Source organism: Aethalodelphis obliquidens, unplaced genomic scaffold (genome assembly GCF_003676395.1).
Source record: "Aethalodelphis obliquidens isolate GAN/ISIS:26980383/991018 unplaced genomic scaffold, ASM367639v1 scaffold11, whole genome shotgun sequence".
Taxonomy (NCBI): domain Eukaryota; kingdom Metazoa; phylum Chordata; class Mammalia; order Artiodactyla; family Delphinidae; genus Aethalodelphis; species Aethalodelphis obliquidens.
The window spans coordinates 36,419,721-36,438,802 of NW_020837955.1; the positions used below are offsets into that span (position 1 = coordinate 36,419,721).

Sequence of the window (19,082 nt, forward strand, 5' to 3'; positions counted from 1 at the left end):
GTCTCTGGGCCATTTCTAGGCCTGGAACCTGCTTAGTTTCTGCCGGCCTCCCTTCCCAAAGCCAGATCTGACCCCAGGTGTCCCCACCGTCCCTAGTAGGGGGCCTGCCTCCCAGAAACCAGCCACTCTTTCTGCCTTCTTTCTTTCTTCCTTAAATTAATTTAATTTTTAATTAATTTACAATGTTAAGTCAGCCATTATTTCTTGAACCCCTCCTATCTCCAGGGCACTGTGGTGAGACTATAGAGATAATTAAGACATGGTCCCTGCACTTGAGGAAATCATGGTCCCTTACAGAGATGCCCCTATAATTTCAACCTGGGGAGCAGTGGGGTCACAGAGGAGAGAGGGTCATTTCTCTAAGAAAGGTCAGAAAGATTCTAAGAGACAATGAGTTTCGACTGGGGTCTTAGTGGTGGGCAGGTTTTATTTGTAAGAGATCAGGGGGCCGAATGGAGCTGGAGGGAAAAGTCACTCTGGGCACAGGCAGCAACATGGAAAAAGAAACAGGAGGGGAAACAACCAAACTGGCCACCTATAGAATAGGTAAATTGTGCTTTATTCGCAAAATGAAATGTTACACAGCAATAAAAGAACAAATTGTTACAACACCCAATGACATAGATAAATCTCACAAACACAATGTTGAGCAGAAGACGTTAGACCCCAAAGAGTATACAATATGGTGTGTAACTGCAATTACGTGAAATTCAAGAACAGGCAAAACTAATCTACGGTGATAGAAATCAAGCAGTGGCTACCTCTGGCTGGCATAGGAAGACTTTTGGGGTGTGAGAAATGTATCTTTGTGGATTGTGCTTACATAGTTTATTAGCCTTTATATCTAAGAGCTGTAGACTTTACTAGGTGTCTTAGTCAGCTCCGGCTGCTGTAACAAAATACCACACAGACTGGGTGGCTTAAACAGAAGTTTATTTCTCTCAGTTCTGGAGGCTGCAAGTCCAAGATCAAGGTGCTGGCTGATTCCATTCCTAGTGATGGCTCTCTACCTGACTTGCAGATGGCCACCTTTGTGCTGAGTCTTCACATTTTGGGGAGGTGGGATCTCTGGTGTCTCTTCTTGTATGGACACTAATGCTATTGGATCAGGGCCCCACTTCTATGACCTCATTTAATCTTAATTACCTCTACAAAAACCCTATCTCCAAATATAGTCACATTGGGAATGGGGGCTTCAACATATAATTTTGGGGGGACACATTCTTAAGTTATACTTCAAAACAAAACAAAAGAAAAAAGAAATAAATAATACTAAAGTCAATTCCTCATTGCCAGAGATTCTGATTCAATTGGTCTGGGATGGGGTCTTGTCCTAAGAATGTTATTTAAAGCACTCGCAATGATCCTAACACGCAACAAGGCTTGAGACCCACTGGAATAGTCCCTCTTGAAGACCTTCTCTCTCCGAGGTTCTAGGACTTGAACCTGGCAGGAGAAGCCAGCTGCTGGGCTTATCCTGGAATGCACAGACTGCAGTTCTGGATAAGAAAATCAGTGCAAAGCTCTTTTTAATCTGAAGGAAGTCTTGCATGAATTGCTGGTTCTGAGACAGCTGCTGAAGCCTCCAGCCTCGGGGCAGTTTGGCCCTGTCACCGAGCAACCGTGCAGACTTCTCAGGGCCAGCCCCCTCGTGCACACCTGCACGGGCTGCACTTGGCAGGGGCTCAAGCTTGGCATCCCTTTTCAGCTTCTCGAAAGCCCCGAAACCCCCGCTGAGGAGGCAGGAAAGCTGTTGATTCGAATATGCCGCAGTGGGACTAGGACCAGGCAAATAATTGTGAATGGAATTCATGCTTGAGACTTCTGGTTCTCACAGCTGCGGATTGGGGGCGGGGATCACCATGGGAATTCTGAGTATTGTTCAGCGCTGGCTGCAGCTTCCATTGTTGGACTCTGATTACAGCTTTTGTTTCACCATAAAGTACAGTTATTAAATGCCAGCCGAGAACAAAGATGTATTTACTTGCCAGGGGGTCTGGAAGGCAAGCTATTTTTAGAGCTGCCCTGCTGTTAGGTCTGCTGATGGGGGAGGGGCCAGGGGAGGTGGTTCCAGGTGAAAGTGGAATGTTTCTGAAGGAGCGAAGATGATTGAAAATGATGAAGAAGTCTTCACAATCCTGCTCTAATCTATTTATATTTATGCATTTTTGTGGCCGGGAGAAGGGGGTGGGGGGTACTTGGGAAAGCAAATTGAAGTCTCCCTGTATTAGTCAGGGATCTCCAGAGAAAAAGACAAATAGGAGATGGGTAGATAGATAGGTAGAGTTATGGTAGCATGTTTATTATAGGAAGTGTCTTGCATAGTTATAGAGAAGTCCCATTACCTGCTGTCTACAAACTGGAGAGCCAGGAAACCAGTGGTGTAATTCAGAATGAGTCCAAAGGCCTGAGAATCAGGGGTCCAATATTTGAGGGCAGGAGACGATGGATGTCTCAGCTCAAGTAGAGAGAGTGAATTCACCCTACCCCTGCCTTTCCATTCTACTCAGGCCTTAAACGGATTGGATGGTGCCCCCGCCTTATTGGAGAGGGTGATCTTCTTTACTCTGTCTACTGATTGAAATGTTCATCTCTTCCAGAGACACCTTCATCAACACACCCAGAAATAACGTTTTACCAGCTATTTGGGCATCCCTTAACCCAGTCAAGTTGAAACATAAAATCAGTCATCACATTCCCCCAAGACTGGCATCCTGGGTCCTTCCAAATCAGGCCCCTTATTCCCCAGCACCATATCCACATGGCCCTGCTCCCCAGCCATATCAAATTTCCCAAGGTCCTAGACCACAATGAGTACTTCTATCCTGGTCATCCAGATATGTGGGCGGTCCACACCATACCCACTGCCCAGGTGAGAGACTCTGAATGTGTCATCCACCTTGCTCAGGTGGGCTCAGGAATTGGGCTAAACAAGGTACTATTGATGGAGCCAGTAATGTGTGCCAAGCACTTGGCTAAGAGCTTTACGTGCATTATTTCATTTAAGACGTATGCAGAGGCTGTGAAGTAGGAATTGTTATCAACTCCATTTTACCGATGGGGAAATGTTGAGGCTCAGAGAAACAAGGTAACAAGCCCAAGGTCATGGCTAGTCAGCTCAGATGGACTCCGGAGACCAGGCTTTTTGCTTGTGTCCATAGGGTCAGCTGGTGGAAGCTGTCACCTCTGCTTCCCTTCCCCTGGGGGTCACAGCACGGCACACGTCAGCCTTCCCGAACACTTGAGGCACTGGTTCTTGTCGAACGTAAACAAACACTTCTGACAAACGGCAAGATGGATGAGAGAAACCACTGGCCTCTGACTTGAGGAGGAACTTGGCTAGCATTAGACAGGTGAGTTGCCGGGGTCTGAGGAGGAATTCCCAGAGCCCAAGATGGACTCATGCCCAGATCCTCCCCCAGCTTTGTCTGGAAAGAGCCCTTCACCCTCATGAGTGTTCCCCACTTCAGTATGGCAATTAGCTACCCGGCTGTGGCCCTGGACATGCACCTTGGCTTCAGAAAATCTTCCTTTTCAAGTTTTCTCGCCACGCTGGAGCAAGAGTCCACGTGCTTGGAAGATGCAGGCATTGTGTGCTCCACAATTTTAGGGCTTCCCAGAATCCCAGACCTGCCACAGGTAGTCAGGATAATTAATGTATGACCTAACTGGGGTGTCTGATGGGGCTGGAACCTCACCAGACCCCAGAGATCACGTGGGTTGCTGGGGACCTTCAGGGGTCTTGTGGTATCAGGCGATATTCAGTGCCAGGTTCCCTTTTTTGTTGCCTGTTCGTCCTAAGGCAGGAAAGTGCACCTAGGGCAGGTGGTCCTGTTCTCTAAAGGTCTTGGAGGCAATCATCTCCCCTGACCCTCGATTTTTTTTCCTGTGTGAGCCTGGAATTCGAGATTGGTTGCTGACCTGTTTGGAAATCCTGTTCTTGTATCCCAGTAAGCATGGCATATGGACGGTCCCTCAGAGCTCCTCCCTGAAGGAGGATTGTGTTCCAGCCCTGGGACACGAGAATTCTCCAGAAGGAGAATCAGTCACCTGATCTGTATTCTGCGCAGGTCATCTAATCCCACCCCATCCTGGGTAATGACTGAGAATCACCCTTCCTATGGCTTGGCTAAGGCCAGGAACATGGGAGGGCCACTCTTCTGACTCCTTAACCTCAAAAGCAACCCCACCAACTCCCTTCCCAGGGTGTGAGTTTCATTTTCACACTGAAAAATAGGAAAGAGCTGTCTTTAACTCTCTGCTACCCAGTTTCTGGAGGGAATAAGAAAGGAAGAAATCTGGGTTCAGAGAATGTTTGATTCATGTTTGATTCTTATTCTCTCTGCGTTCTGATTTCTAGTAAAAACAGGAGTTTACTGCTGGAGTTGCTCCTTCTGTTGACTTCTGATTCTGACTCTGTTCATAAAGGGGGCTGGTGGCATCCATCATTCAACAAATATTTCTGTTCTAGGCACTGAGGATACAAAACAGATAAAATCCCTGTGGGTGTGGACGTAACATTCTAATGCGACACGCAGAAAATAAACCAGATAAAAAGGTAAAATATATGATGTGTGGGAACGTGATCATTGCTAAGGAAAAATAGAGCAGGGAAGGAGCTAGGAAGTGCCTGTGAGGGGAGGGAAAGTCAAGTGCTCAGTCCGTTACTGTGACTTTGGATCATCCTCCTGATTTCACTGTTCTAATTTGTGTTGTCAAAGAGGCTAACGCCTGTCTGGAGGATCCAGGGCCCAGCATGTAAGCATACAGAAGGGGCTCAATAAATATTTTTGCTGGAAACATACAAGTGCTTTGCACATGCAAGGCAGGATGATGATGATGACAAGGATGTTTGAAAGGTAAACTGCAGATTCTTGAATTCAGAGTCCTCTCCCTTTTCTTCAGATGACAAGTATCCATGGAATATTCCAGCATTCCTCAATGCCGTCTGTGGGTCCTGAACATTCTTGGTTTGCTCCCAGACTGTAATTTCAATAAGGGAATATTCCACATACTTTTTTTTTTGTTAAATAACACTGAAAGTACTGTTATGTAATAAACTTCTCCATCCAAAAAAAGACCAGAGGAAAAGCAGAGAGTGTTTTTTTGTTTTGTTCTGTTTGTTTTTTCTTTTTTCTGTTTCTGTTTATTTGTTTGTTTTTCTCATTGTGTTCATTGGCCGATCCAGAGCCTTCCACACAGAGGGATGCTAACAGGTTCTGGTTACACTGCAACCTCAAAGTAGCCCTTACCTTGGTGTGTGTCCTTGGGCAACTTGAGTCACTTCTCTGGCTTTCCTCATTGTCTGTAAATGTGACTGTCAAAATCAAACACCCTTTGGGGCTTGTTAGGCAAAAACAGCAAAGGAATAATTTAAAACCACTCAGTCAGTAATGTCTAATGATAATAACAGGAGAAAGATTCCCTCTGGGTCCCATCTGGAGGGAATGAGAGCTCTCTGCTTCAGTGGTCTGATCTCTGAGCTAGGGTTTTCAGATCAAACACAAGACATTAAGGTTGAATTTGAATTTCAGATAAACAAGGAATCTTTTTTTTTTTTTAAGTTTAAATATGTCCCAAATATCCCATCTAGAATCTTCTAGGATTCTGGAGCTGGAGACCCTTCTAGACCCCCTAGCCAGGGACAACAAGCTCAAATATCCAGAGAGACCAGGCAGGTGACACCTGGGTTTTTATGTGAAATCTCCCTATTTTTAACTGTTAGCTACACATTCAGTTAAAAATAAAACCCACTGTGTGGACAAAAGGAAACAGCTCTGGCCAGTTTATAAACTATGATGAGGCCAAATCCTTTCAAGCATTGTAAAGATGAGGAAATGAGGCCTCGGGAAGACAGCTGTCAGCAGGGCTACACAGCTAAGGTTTCTCAAAAGATAACAGAACAATCATCCTGGAAATGTTGAAGACAAGCAGTCTGAAAGAACCAGGGCGGGAGCATTCCACGCAGGCTGGGGAGCGGTTTTCCCCTCTATCAGCTTATCAGACTCTGAGAACATTCTGTAAGGTGAGCGGTTGAGGTCACTGAGCATCAGAAAGGTAAAGTGTCACCCTCTGTCTAAGGTCACAAAGGTAAGTGTCCACAGGTAAGTCTAGGGCTGTTTTTCACTCCACCTCTGATTTTGATGAGATAATATCTAAGCTTCCTTTAGAATCCTAATGGAGGTAAACTCCAAATCCGATTCTCTACCTCATAAACAGAAGTGAGTCAGGAGGCCAGGCTGAGTGCTGAGACTTTTGACCCAGTTCACAAATAAAGAAGGCGTTAAGTAGTCAAGGTTCCAGGCTCGTAGGCATTTACCTTGTGTTTTCTGTCCTAGCAGCTGTACACGTCCAGCCTGTGCTACTGCTGGACATTGATTTGTCTCCTGTACATGTTTGCATAGGAAGGATGTTCTGAAAGGTGTTCCTAAAGATTTTGATGGAGAAGGAAAGGAAGGACACAAACGGAACAAATATTTATTGCGAGCCTAGCGTGTGCCATGCACTGTCAAAGCCGTGGCATATAGTCCTTTCCCAGCTCTTTGCGTATCTGAATGATTCTTTTTTTCAGGTTTCAGCTCAAAAATCACTTCGTCAGACTGCCTTCCCTGACCACCCTCTCTAAAGAGCCCCTCCTCCCCCACTATCTCTTTAACTTGCTTAGTTTCTCCATTGCATTAAAATCTGTATTTATCTTGCTAGTTTAAGGACTAGCTCCCGCTACAGACTGCAGACTCCATGAGGTCAGGACGGCATCTATCTTGTTCTCAAGTGTGTGTCTAATGCCTCTTGCGGGATTTGGCATGGTACGTGCTCAACAAACAGGTTAAATATTTACGAATAAATATTTATGATAATACATATTTATGTTCCAGCCTTTCGACTAATCGAATATCGACTAATCGAATGACTAATCGAATTTCGACTAATCATTCTTTAAGTTTCTCTAAGCCTCGTGTCCTATTAAGTAGGAGGTGCAGATACAGTTCTAGGGAGAGAGAAATTGTTAGAATTGGCGCGAAGAGCTGTAAAGCGTTTTTCCCCAGGTCACACAGCAGCCTGTGAATTTATACTTCCTGGACTGATTATGGGACAGCTTGCAAACAAACTATCTGCAAACGAATGAAGCCTATTTTTAAAGATCCCTGTGCCTGGAAGTTCTAGGCGGTGACACAAGAGAACCCTGAGTTCCAACCCCGAGCCAAACCCCGTGGTCCTCGAAAACTACGAATCCCAGGATGCACCGCAGCGCAAGGGCCCAGCGCTCCGCGCGCGGTCCTCCCCAACGCGCCCGAGGTCGCCGCCCCTGAACCAGGAAGACGCCCCCTAACCCGGCCCGCCACGCCTCCAGGACCCGCGCGGGGCCTGCCGGGACTTGTAGTCTCCTCGGGCTGGGAGTGCCCGCTCTGGAATCTCTGCCGCCGTCTGGGGGCTGAGGTAGCGCGGGCACGCGTGCGCAGTGCGCGGGCGGGCCGTCGTGGGCGCCGCTCCCGGCAGCTCGGTGCCTGTGGGACCAGGGGCCGCGGCGGCGCCGGTGCTCCCGAGCGAGGGCCGCCGTGAAGTTCGGCGTGAGGAGCGCGGCCGCGCCGGGGCGGGGTGAGCAGGGCCGGGCTCCGGGAGCGCGGCGCCGGCTGAAGCGAGCTGGGAGGCTCGAGGGACCGGCGGGCGCTGGTAAGTGCGGGCCCGCGGGCGGTGGGGGGCGCGGGGTCCCGGGCTGCGCCCCGAGGCCTCTCTCCTGGCCGGTCGGCCCGCGCGGCTGCACCTGGTAGAGGCCGCGGGGTCGGCTCACCTGCGCGCGCCGAGTTCTGGGCGGCGGGAGGGGGCGGCGGCGGCGTCTTCCCGCGGCTCCTTCCTTTATTGTTTTCCTGACCTCGGCCCTCGGCGGCGTCCGGCCGAGGAGGATGGGGAGCCCGGCGGCAGTCGCTGTCGCCGAGGAGCCGTGCGGTGGCTCTGCTAAAAAGTACCGTCGCGCCCTCCTCCCGGACGCCCGGCCGGCCAGCTGTCGGGGGATTCCCGGCGGGCGACGCCTGTCGAATGGCTAGACTTAAGGGCAGAGCTCACGGGGGCTCAGCTGCCTAGGGGCATCGTCTTGTATTATGTTAATGCGCTTTCACTTTAGGACTCGCCGAGTCAGAAGTCGACTCCGCCCTGTGCCCTAGCATCCTGCAGTATTAGTGCTTTACCCTAGCACTTTAATGGTGCAGTGACCAGTGCGAAAGTTGGAAGTGACTTGTCCAGGGTCACGCAAGTAGGACCAAGGAGGCGACCAGAACCCAGGTCTTTAAGCTTAGAGGCCAGCTGCCAGTCTCACCGCTTCGGGACCGTCTTGAGTGGTTTGTGGTTTATTTCAGATTCTTTCTATTGACCCTCCTGGATACCATCAGAGGGGAAAGTGTTGTCATAATGAAAGTCGTGTTTACCGCCTTTGGTAGAATTCTAGTTATGCTGTGCCCAACAGCAGAGCATCTGCGCGCGGCTGGCCACCTGAATAATGAAACTCGATCGCTCTGTTGGGGTCAGGTCCTAGAGGAGGTTATAGAAGATATAGTAAGGCAATTTGGGCCATTTTTTCCCCCCTCCGATTTCACCTTACAGTCCTATAATGCTTGTTTTCTTATTTTATGATTGATCTTTGTTGGTTTTGATAAGATTTTCTTAGCTTTAACGGAGTCGTTGCCGTTTGTCAATTCGTTTTTTTAACTAGAAAACCTTATTTCCTGTGTGCTTAACGACTGGAACCAATAGCGCACTATGCGGTTTATACCATAGTCTTTTATCCGAGAACTACTCATCTGTCTGCTTTATTTCCCCCCAGGCACACAGCTTACACACTTTCTATGTTAGTTTAAAGCCATTGAAACTCTACAGCAAAATTGGGGTAAGCTTTATATGATTCAGAGAAAAACTTGAAAAAATCATTTTGTAAAACTAAATGTTTTTTTCACAGAAGAACTTGAAGAATTGCTATTTAAAAAATAGTAAGATTCATTCTGACTAAAAAGCCTATTGCGTTTCATACTTAAATTTTCATAGTAACACATTTGTGGCAAAAGATATTTCCCCAAGTAGAGTTAGTTTAAATCCTTAACTTGGCCATATCTTCCCAGGGGAAATTACATTTTAGAATATTTATGTATTTAAACAAGAGTATTTAAGCTTAGCAGAATTTGAGTTAATAATTAATTTATTTTATAGTGCTGTAAACCCTACAGTGTATCCATTGACAGGATTCTCTTGAAGAGTGTACCTGTATCAAAGGATACGGCCATGCATTTGTCCTTTGTGGTAAGCAGAGGATAACTCTGTGGCATTAAGGAGATGTGATTTATATGTATTGAAACTGCTTCATACCTCATTTTATCTTGTTAATTAGTATTTTTATTGTTGTTTTTGAGGAAGGGGGGAAGTAGCAGGTTTGTATCCCCCTCCCCCCTAGTTTTAGCAATGTAGCAAAATAGGAAAGAGGTGGTGTGTAAATGTGAGTTTGTCATAGACTAGGAGAGACAGTAAAACAGGATAAGTATACAATTGTTAGGAAACTGCCATGAGTTCATAAGCCGGAAGGACCGTTTTAGAATTGTTTAAGGACATTAAGAATAGCATAGAGTTATTTTCTTTAAAAAGTCACTGTGGGCAACACTCACATGTTGGTTGTTAATATATAGGTTGTGATATTGAAGACCCCTAGGAGAATAACTTGGGAAAGATGGAAACATTTTATCTTTTTATAGGGCTTTTTCTCAAAAAACATTTAATGCAGCTTAAAAAATAAAGACTTTTATTTAAGCCTGAAAGTTCTTACATTCCTACTGCAAAACCCACAGTTACTTCTACCGATGATAATTTGTAATCCAGAATGAAATCCATGAAGTAATTTATTAGCATAATTTAAGTCGGCCTTTGACATTGAAGTACCGTTTGATGTTAAATAATTGTTCTTGTTTAAATAACTGTCATTTAAGAACGAGGAAGATAAATAGTTTTCTGAATAAAATGTAGTAATTATTCAGATGTGACAGTAGTTACTCACACTCTGCCTTTATTAGACAGAAAATTTCAAGTTCTGTAGCAGTAACTGCCTCAGCTTTATTACTTTTTCACATGCTTGAGCATTTTACTTTTGATAATATTAAAATTTGATTTTAAATTTCAAGGTGATTCTCTCATTTAGATCTGCAATGATACAATAAAATGGCTTTATTAGGAGATAAATATTAACATTTAGTTTTAATTCTTTTGGCCATTTGTAAGTACCTAGCATTTGGAAATTTATTGACTGGTATCAGAAAAGAGTTCCTAGGGTAGAAACTTTCTGTTGCTTTAGATGCTTGTCTGCAACGCTTAATTATTTTTAGAAACATAAACGTGTGGATTTTTTTTTAATTTAAAAATAAAAATTGTTGGTGTTTGTTGCAGCAATAGGATTTTGTTATGCTTAATGAGTGACATTAAACCATTTGAACTCTGAGTGATATTTTTTCCCAGTAGTTGCTGTATGATAAAGAACACGTGAGTTTGTAATTCCTAGAAGATATTTAAGCAAACATGTGCTTGCTGTTTATTTTGGTAAGCCTTTGATTAGTTGAATTGCTTTGATTTAGGAAGATGGTATTTTGAGGATTTTAAATCATAAACATTCTTTGAACTGGAATTTCTGTTGAATGTAAAAGAAAAATCAGAGTCATTTAGGATATTATTTTAATGCTTAAGTCTTTAGAGTCTTAAAAATATTGAAGTCTTAAATATTTTTTCCTACATGGAACCCTTATCAGACTTATCAGTCTGATAATTTTATTCTTCAGAAAGTTGTGGTTTTACTCCTTTGGGTAGCCTAGCCTTTAATAGTTTAACCCTTGAAATCTGGATTCTGGATTCAGTTTAACCTCTTCTTGAAGAAAGGACAATCACAGGCACTTAGAATTGGAAGTGGTCTCAGAGGACTTCTAATGTAGCATCTTGTTGGGTCCCGTAAATCCCCCATGGGAATTTCCACATCAGGTGTTCCTGTCATTACTGAGGGCAGTGGTGCTGTGCCATATGTCGTCAGGTTATTGAGCGGTCTGAGCTTGGTGAGAACAGATTTAAGACAGTTATATTTTTCCACATTGACTGCTTTCAACTATGCTTTGTTGGATCTTCCCTCTCCCTGCTTCCTCATGATTTCATGGGCAAATGGTAGCTTTTCTATCATTCATAGCTATTAAAAGCTCCAGTCTAATCTATTTCAGTTTAAACCTTCCATCTCCTATTAAAGCTCCACTCCTCCTTTAACCCAGTATCTGGCCACTTATTCCCTGAAGCACTTGGAGTGGGGAGGGATTGTGATGTGCTCCCTGGATACCTCTTTCTTTTCCCTCTTTGTGGATGTATTTGAATAGAGACTAGTTAGAAGAAAAATGAAAAAAGGCAACTCTTTCTTACCTGGCGTTATTAAAGCCTTTTCTTGATTAACAGTGGCGAGCCATTAATATCTAGTGGTAGGCTTCCAAACTGGAATTTTTGGTGAGATCTTGCAGGGAGAGTCCCCACTGCACAGTCCCTGGATATGAAATTTGCTGTGGGTAAACCTTTACCAATCTACACTCCTTCCTCATTTCTGTCCTCTCAGTCTACTTGCTGGTTCTTATGAGTGTTTGGGGGTAAGGTGGGTTTCTCTCTGCAGCCAGATTTTTTGATAACAGCAAGACAGCTCAAGTCCAGCTACCTTCTGTAATTTACACTTAATACACTGGAAACTTACTTCCTTTTGATGTCAAATGGTGGCCTGCAGCCTGCTTAAGTCTGCTCCCTTTCTGTGCCCTGCCGTTTCTCATCAATTCTCTTTGTCCCCCTGCTCAAATAGGCACAGGGTCACTCAGTCTACTTCATAAGCAGACATTGAACTGGAGAAAGAGATGACAATTTGTCCTTCTTGTAGGCACTTCTGATCTTGGTGAATGATTCTCTTGGGGCCCCCTACCACTGCTTTTGGGTGACCATCACCTTCCTTCTCCCTGAACACTTGGAATACTTGTGTTTTTCCCTCTCTCCTGTCAGCTGCTCGTGTAGAGTGGAATGACGGTAAGACGTTGGTTAGAGTACCATAGCCCTGAGGTGTGTGTGGGGTGTCAGGGCCAGACTCCACAGGTATTTGATCCTTGATGTCTGTATATCTTAAGCTTTGTGTTGTCAGAAGTTTTGGGACAAGAGTAGTCTCATTTAGCATCTAATCAGGACTTGAGTAGTGAAGTCCTGTGGGCCTAATGAAGTCTCTGTGCAGAATTTAATTTTTCTTTTTCTTTTCTTTCTCTCTTTTTGATTTTTGTTTTGTTTTTATTTTTTTGACTTGCTTCATGGTTCCTGACTGATGAAGTGTTAACTGTGTGTGTTAATTTATGAATGTTTGTATGATCTAACTATGCCCTTAGAGCACAAGTAAAGCTGAAGGATAGATTTTGTAGAGGTTTTAATTGCACAGTTTTATCTGTTCTTACCTCATACGAGCTTTACTGAAAGTATAAATCCAAACAGAAATATACTATCGAACCTTTTTCCTTCCATCATCTAAGCAAACCAGTCGATTAAATCGTTTGCTAAATGATTTCTCATCAGATGACGCAAAAGCGGCTTTCTGTCTCGAAACTTAAACATTAATATTTGATGCAATAATTATGGGTTCCTTAATTTTTCATTCAACAAATTGTTATTGAGTCCCTTCCATGTTCCAGCCACTGTTTTAGGCATTGGAGAAACAATAGTAAATAGAAAAAAAGTCCCTGATCTCATGGAGCCTACATTCCAGTGTGGGGAAACAGACAAGAAATAAGTAAATGATATTGTTTGTTAGCAGTAAATACTAAGGAGAAAAATGAAGTGGGGAAGGGAGATGGGAAGTGGCAGGACAGTTTGGAGCATTTGCAGTTTTAGATGGGGCGTCAAGAAGGCTTCCCTGAGAAAGTGACATTTGAGTTAAAAGGCTCCGAGTGGGGAGCTTGTCTAGTGTGGTAGGCGTCAGTGACTAGATGAGTAATCAAGCGGGGGAACTGGGACAGTTTGGGGTGGGGGGTAGGTGAAGCCTGTATGTCTTTGTAAGAGCTTTGGTTTTTACTTTGAATGAGATGGGATTGCATTAAAACAGTGGTTCTTAACCTTGGCTGAATGTGGGAATTATTGGGGGAGCTTTAAAAATGTACTGATGCTTAGATCCGATCTCCAGAGTTTCTGATTTAATTGGTCTGAATGCTCTAATCTAGGCATCAGGATTTTCAAAAAAACTCCCAGGTAATTTTAATAAGCAGCCAAAGTTGAAGAGATTTGAGCAGAGTGACATTTTATAGTACTGAAGAACATGGGCTTTAGAGCCAGATTCCCCTGGTTTGGATCCTGGCTCTGCCACTTCCTAATCATGTGACCTTGTACAAGTTATTTTTAAAATCTTCTGTGCTTTGTTTTTCTCATCTGTAAAATTATTATAAGGATTAAATTAATTTTAAATATTTGCTTGGCAAATATTGAATAAACACTCGAACATGCGTTTTAATGAGATCACTCTGACAGCTGTATTGAAAATGGAGTGAAGGGGGCAGGGATGCCCTTGCAGTAGTCCAGCTAAGAGGTGATGGTGGCTTGGACCAGAGTGGCAGCAATGCAAATGGTGGGATTCTGGATATACTTAGAAGATGGAGCCAGTAGGATTTGCTTATGGACTGGACATGGAATGAGAGAAGCAAGTCTTGATCAAGTGTGACTCCAAATTTTGCCTGAACAGCTGGAAGAAGGGAGTGACTTTACTGAGATGGGAAGGACAGAGGGGAACAGATTGCTGAGGGGGTATATCTGGGCTCAGTTTGCTAAGTGTGAGAGGCCTGTTAGGTAAGTAAGTAGATCCATAGAGTTGGCAGTTGTATACATGAGTCTGGAGTCCAGCAGAGTGTCCAGGGCTGGAGATAGCAGTATTTAGACCTATGTGAATGAGTGAGCTCACCAAGAGATTGAGTGTAAATAGAGAAGAGGTCCGTGGACCATCCCCTGGGACACTACAATATTCAGAGGTCTAGGAGAGGAAATGTTTTTTAAGGTTTCTGATGTGCTCTGGAATGAAAGATAAAAGACAGTTATAATTCTGTTTTTTTTTTAAACAGCTTGGTTGAGGAATAATTCACTCAAAGTGTGCAATTCAATGGTTTTAGTATATTTGCAGAACTGTGCAACTGTTATCACAGTCAGTTTTAGAGTATTTTTAGCACCTTAAAGAGAAACCCTGAACCCTCCCATCTCTAGGCAACTCTTCATTCCTTCCCATCCTCCATCCTCCTAGGCAACTACTAATCTACTTTCTATCTTCATAGATTTGCTCATTCTGGATATTTCAGATCAGTGGAATCATATAGTGTTGTGATCTATTTAGAGAGAAGTGATATCCGTTAATCCCTGGCTTCTAGATTCATTAGATGCTAAATCATTTGGTAAAGGTGGGGACTATAAGATCTCACCACTGTAAAGATACATATACGTACATTTCGCTCTTTGTAATTGGTAAGAGCACGGGGGTGAAATTTTGAGACTGAATATTCTGTTCCCTAACAACCTGTTTTCTTGTGGTATTGGTATTCATTGAAGACTCTTGCTTAAATCAGTGATTATATTGGAATTGCAAAGTGGTGATTTTCTATTACTATCATATTTTCAAAGATCATGAGTTCATACTAACTGATTCAGATGCATTGTATAGAATTTTTCCTTTTGTTTTGTATTTGTACGTTTTTTCCCTTACTGTGAAAATCTAGGTTCCTAATAACAAAATTTGTTTCATTTTACTTTACATATAATCATAGCATCAGTATGTTTACATTGTCCTGTGATGCACCTGAAGTACTATCATTTGCATAAAATTGTTTCAGAATTACAGTAGCAAGTAGGATTGCTGGTCATAGGGTAAATGCACATGTTAAATAGTGCCAGATTCATCTCAGTAGGGTCATACCATTCTGCATTCCCACCAGCAATATAAGAGAGTTACTGTTTTCTTACAGCCTTACTAGTATTGTAGGTTGTCAGATTTCTGAATTTTTGCCAGTCTCATAGATAAGAAATGGTATCTCTGTGTAGTATAGACTTTTTTTGAACTTTTCTTATGAAAAAAAGTTCTTATTAACCTTTCTTTTTGTAATGAAGGATTGTGAACTTCCACAGAAGTAGACAGGATTGTATAACTACAGTACCCATCATCTAGCCCCGACAACTGCCCACCCAGGCCATCCCTCCTTCATCCACCCCTCCTTCCAGAGTATTCAGATAATGTTTTGTCTCTGTATGAATAAATATCTCTAAATGATGCGAATTCATTTTCTTAGTAACATAACCACAATACCATCATCACACTGAAAAAAATATATATGTTTCCTTAATTTCATGAGGCAGTATTCAAATTTCCGGTTTCCTTAGATAACTCAGTGTTGTTGTTGTTAACAAGATTTAGATAAGGCCCACATGTTGTGATTATGTCTTTTTAGGTCTTTTAACTTATAAGTTCTTCCTCCAGTTCCTTTCCCCCTACTCCCTTGGAATTTATTTCTGAAGAAGCCATGTTGTTTGTCCTGAGAAACTAATTATAGTTTGAATTTTGCTGTTTGAATCTCTGTGATATAGGTTAACGTATTCTTTCTCTGTCTTCTCTATTTCCTATAAATTGGTAGTTAGATCTAGATTCAGGTATTTGTACTTTTTTTTTCATAAGTGTTTTATAGATGGTATAAATTCCACAAGGAGGCACATGAAGTCTGGTTGCCTTTTTTTGCTTGTGGTGTCAGTAGCAATGCCTACAGTATCGTGTGTCATTTTGGGATTTTCTTATCATGAGTGTTTGAGCATCTCTTAATATGTTTGAGGGTCATTTTTATGTCTTTTTCTGTGGAATGTCTGTTCATGTCTTTTGCCCACTTTTCTACTGAAGTTTTGATATATTTCCCTTGACATTTTTTGCAGACTCTTTAAATGTTAGGGAGATTAGCCCTTTGTAATATAAGCTGCAAGTATTTTCTACTGGTTTTGACTTGCTGATCAGGATTTGCCATGCAAAATATTTTTTAAAAAGTTATTTGTAGTCAAATTTATTTAATGAATTTTTTATTATGCTGGATTTTTAAAACTTTTTGGAGTTTAAATTACATACAATAAACTGTATCCATTTAAAGTTTACAATTTGATGAGTTTTGACCATATTGCTGCATGCAGTAAGAGTCCCTTTATATTGTAGACTGCTTTTCCATTGTATAAACATACTACATTTTGTTTATCTTTTCACCTTTTCATGGACATTTGGGTTGTTTCTAGTTTGTAGCTATTATGAATAAAGCTGCTACTACTAATGGTTGTGAATTAGTCTTTGCATGAATATATGTTTTCATTTCTCTTGAGTAAATACTTAGGAATAGAATGGCTGGGTCATAGGGTAGGTGTATGTTTGGTTTTATTGTCAGAACTTTTCCCGTAGTGATTGTACCATCTTACATTCCCATCAACAGTACATAAATTCTGGATGCACCACACCTTTAATAACATTTGGTGTTGTCAATCTGTTTTAATTTTAGCCAGTCTGGTGAGTATATATGGCATCTTTTTTAAAAGAAATTTGGCATTATTGAGGTACAATTTTACATACAATAAATTTTACCTCTTTTAATGTATAGTTCTGTGAGTTTTGACGGATGCATGTAATTATATAAGCTCTACCACAATCAGGATGTGCAACAGCTATGTTGCCAAAAAAATTTCTCTCTTGTTCTTTCTCTCTTTTGTTCTTGTTCTCTCTTGTTCTTCTATCGCAAGCCCTAGCAACTCTGATCTGGTTTTTATCACTGTAGTTTTTTTTTTTTTAATTTGTATGCAATACAGCTCACTGTATGTGGTATTTGAGCCTACTTTTGATAAATACATAGTTGTGTATCCTATTACAATCAAGATACAGAACAGTTCCATCACTCCGTCAATTACCCTTTGAAGTCAGTCCCTCTCACTGATCTGTTCTCTGTCCCTATAGCCTTTTGGTCTGGCTTTTTTCACTTAACAAAATACCCATATTGTGTGTATCAATACTTTGTTCCTTTATCTTGCTAAGTAGTATTCCATTGTATTGGATGTACCACAGTTTCTTCATTTACCAGTTAAAGGACATTTGGTTTGTTTCTGCTTTTTTTGCCAATTATGAATGTTGTTTTAAACGTTTGCATATAGGTTTTGTATAAACATAAGTTTTCAATTCAGTTGGATAAATACCTAGGAGTGGCATTGCTGGGTCATATCGTTAAGGGTACGTTTAACTTTCTAAGAAACTGCCAAACTGTCTTCCCAAGCTACTGTGCCATTTCGCATTCCCACCAGCAACATGAGAGACTCGTCATCTGTTTCACATCCTTGCCAGCATTTGGTATTGTCAGGGTTTTATTTGTTTGTTTTTGTTTTAGCCATTCTAGTAGGTATGTAGTGGTATCTCACAGTTTTTATTTGTATCATCTTACTAATGATGAGCATCTTTATGTGCTTATTTATTATTTGTATGTCTTCCTTTTTCTTTCTTTTTTATTATTTAAAAAAAACTATGTATATCTTCTTTGTTGACTTGTCTGTTCAAATTTTTTTGCCTATTTTCTTACTTGGTTGTTTGTCTTATTGAGTTGTAATAATTCCTTGCCTATTTTTGGATATCAGTTACTTGATAGATATATGTGTACTGAATATTTTCTCCTGTTCTGTGGCTCATCTTTTGATTTCTTATTGGTGTCTTTCAAAGAGCAGTTTTTAATTTTGATTAAGTCCATTATATCAACCATTATATGGTTTAGGCTCTTTGTGTCTTATCTAAGAAATCTTTGTCTACCCCTAAGATCATGAAGACTTCATTTATATGTATATATAAATGTCTTTAAAAAATATATCAGTGTGTGTGTGTGTATGTATTTTTTTTTTCAAGAAGCTTAATTGTACGTTAGGTTTCTGATCCATTTCAAGTTAATTTTTTTCCACATGCATAGTTAATTGTTCCAGCACTATTTGTTGAAAGACTATATTTGGAATTGCTTTGACATCTTTGTTGAAAATCAATTAACAGTATATGTATGGGTCTGTTTCTGTATGCTATTCTGTTCCATTGATTTATTATATCTTTTCACCAGTCCTACACTATCTTTATTGCTGTAGCTCTGTTGTAAGTCTTGAAATCAAGTAATGTCAGTCTGTTCTTTGGGAAATAGATTTAGCTTTTCTAGGTTATTTGCATTTAAATATATATAATAGAACCACCTTGTCAGTTTTTATAAAATATCTTGGAATTTTGATTGGATGTATTGTATCAGTAGTTCATTCCTTTCTGTATCTGGGTAATATTCCATTGTATGTATGTACATTTACCTGTTGATGGACATATGGGTTGTTTACAGTTTTGGGCTATTGTGAATAGTGCTGCTATGAATGTTCACGTATAAGTGTTTGCTACCTGTTTTCAATTCTTCTGGATATATACCTAGGAGTGGAAATGCTGAGTCATATGGTAATTCTACGTTTAACTTTTGAAGAACTACCAAACCGTTTTAAACAGCTGTTGTACCATTTTACATTCCCACCAGCAATGTAGGTGGGTTCCAATTTCTATACATCCTTGCCTATACGCTTATTATTTTCCTCTTTTAATTATATCCATCCAGGTGGGTGTGAAGTGGTATCTCACTGTGGTTTTGGTTTACATTTCCCTAATGACAAATAATATTGGGCAACTTTTTGTGTTCTGGTTGGCCATTTGTTTTATCTTCTTTGAGAGAAATGTCTTCTCAAGTCCTTTGTCCATTTTTTAATTGGGTTTGTTTTTTCGTTGTTGAGCTGTAGGAGTTATTTGTATATTCTGGATATTAGACCCTTATTTGCAAATACTTCCTTCCATTCTGTAGGTTGTAGTTTCATTTTCGTGATGTCCTTTGATGCAAAAAAGTTTTTAATTTTTATGAAATCCAATTTGTCTTATTTTTTCTTTTGTTGTTTGTGCTTTCAGTGTCACATCTAAGAATTCATTGCCAACTCCAAGGCCATGAAGATTTTCCTCTATGTTTTCTTGA

At 41.4% G+C, this 19,082-nt stretch overlaps 1 protein-coding gene across 3 annotated transcripts in view; it reads left to right on the forward strand.

Moving 5' to 3' along the window:
- Positions 1–7,411: 7,411 nt before the first annotated feature.
- Positions 7,412–19,082, forward strand: part of PLEKHA1 (pleckstrin homology domain containing A1) — a 58,643-nt gene continuing 46,972 nt past the window's right edge. Inside the window, exon 1 of one of the 3 annotated variants that reach the window (XM_027112833.1) lies at positions 7,412–7,671. The gene's annotated coding sequence lies outside the window, so the exon portion shown is untranslated. The remainder of the gene's footprint in view (positions 7,672–19,082) is intronic. The other 2 variants (XM_027112834.1, XM_027112832.1) reach the window with 2 other exon arrangements.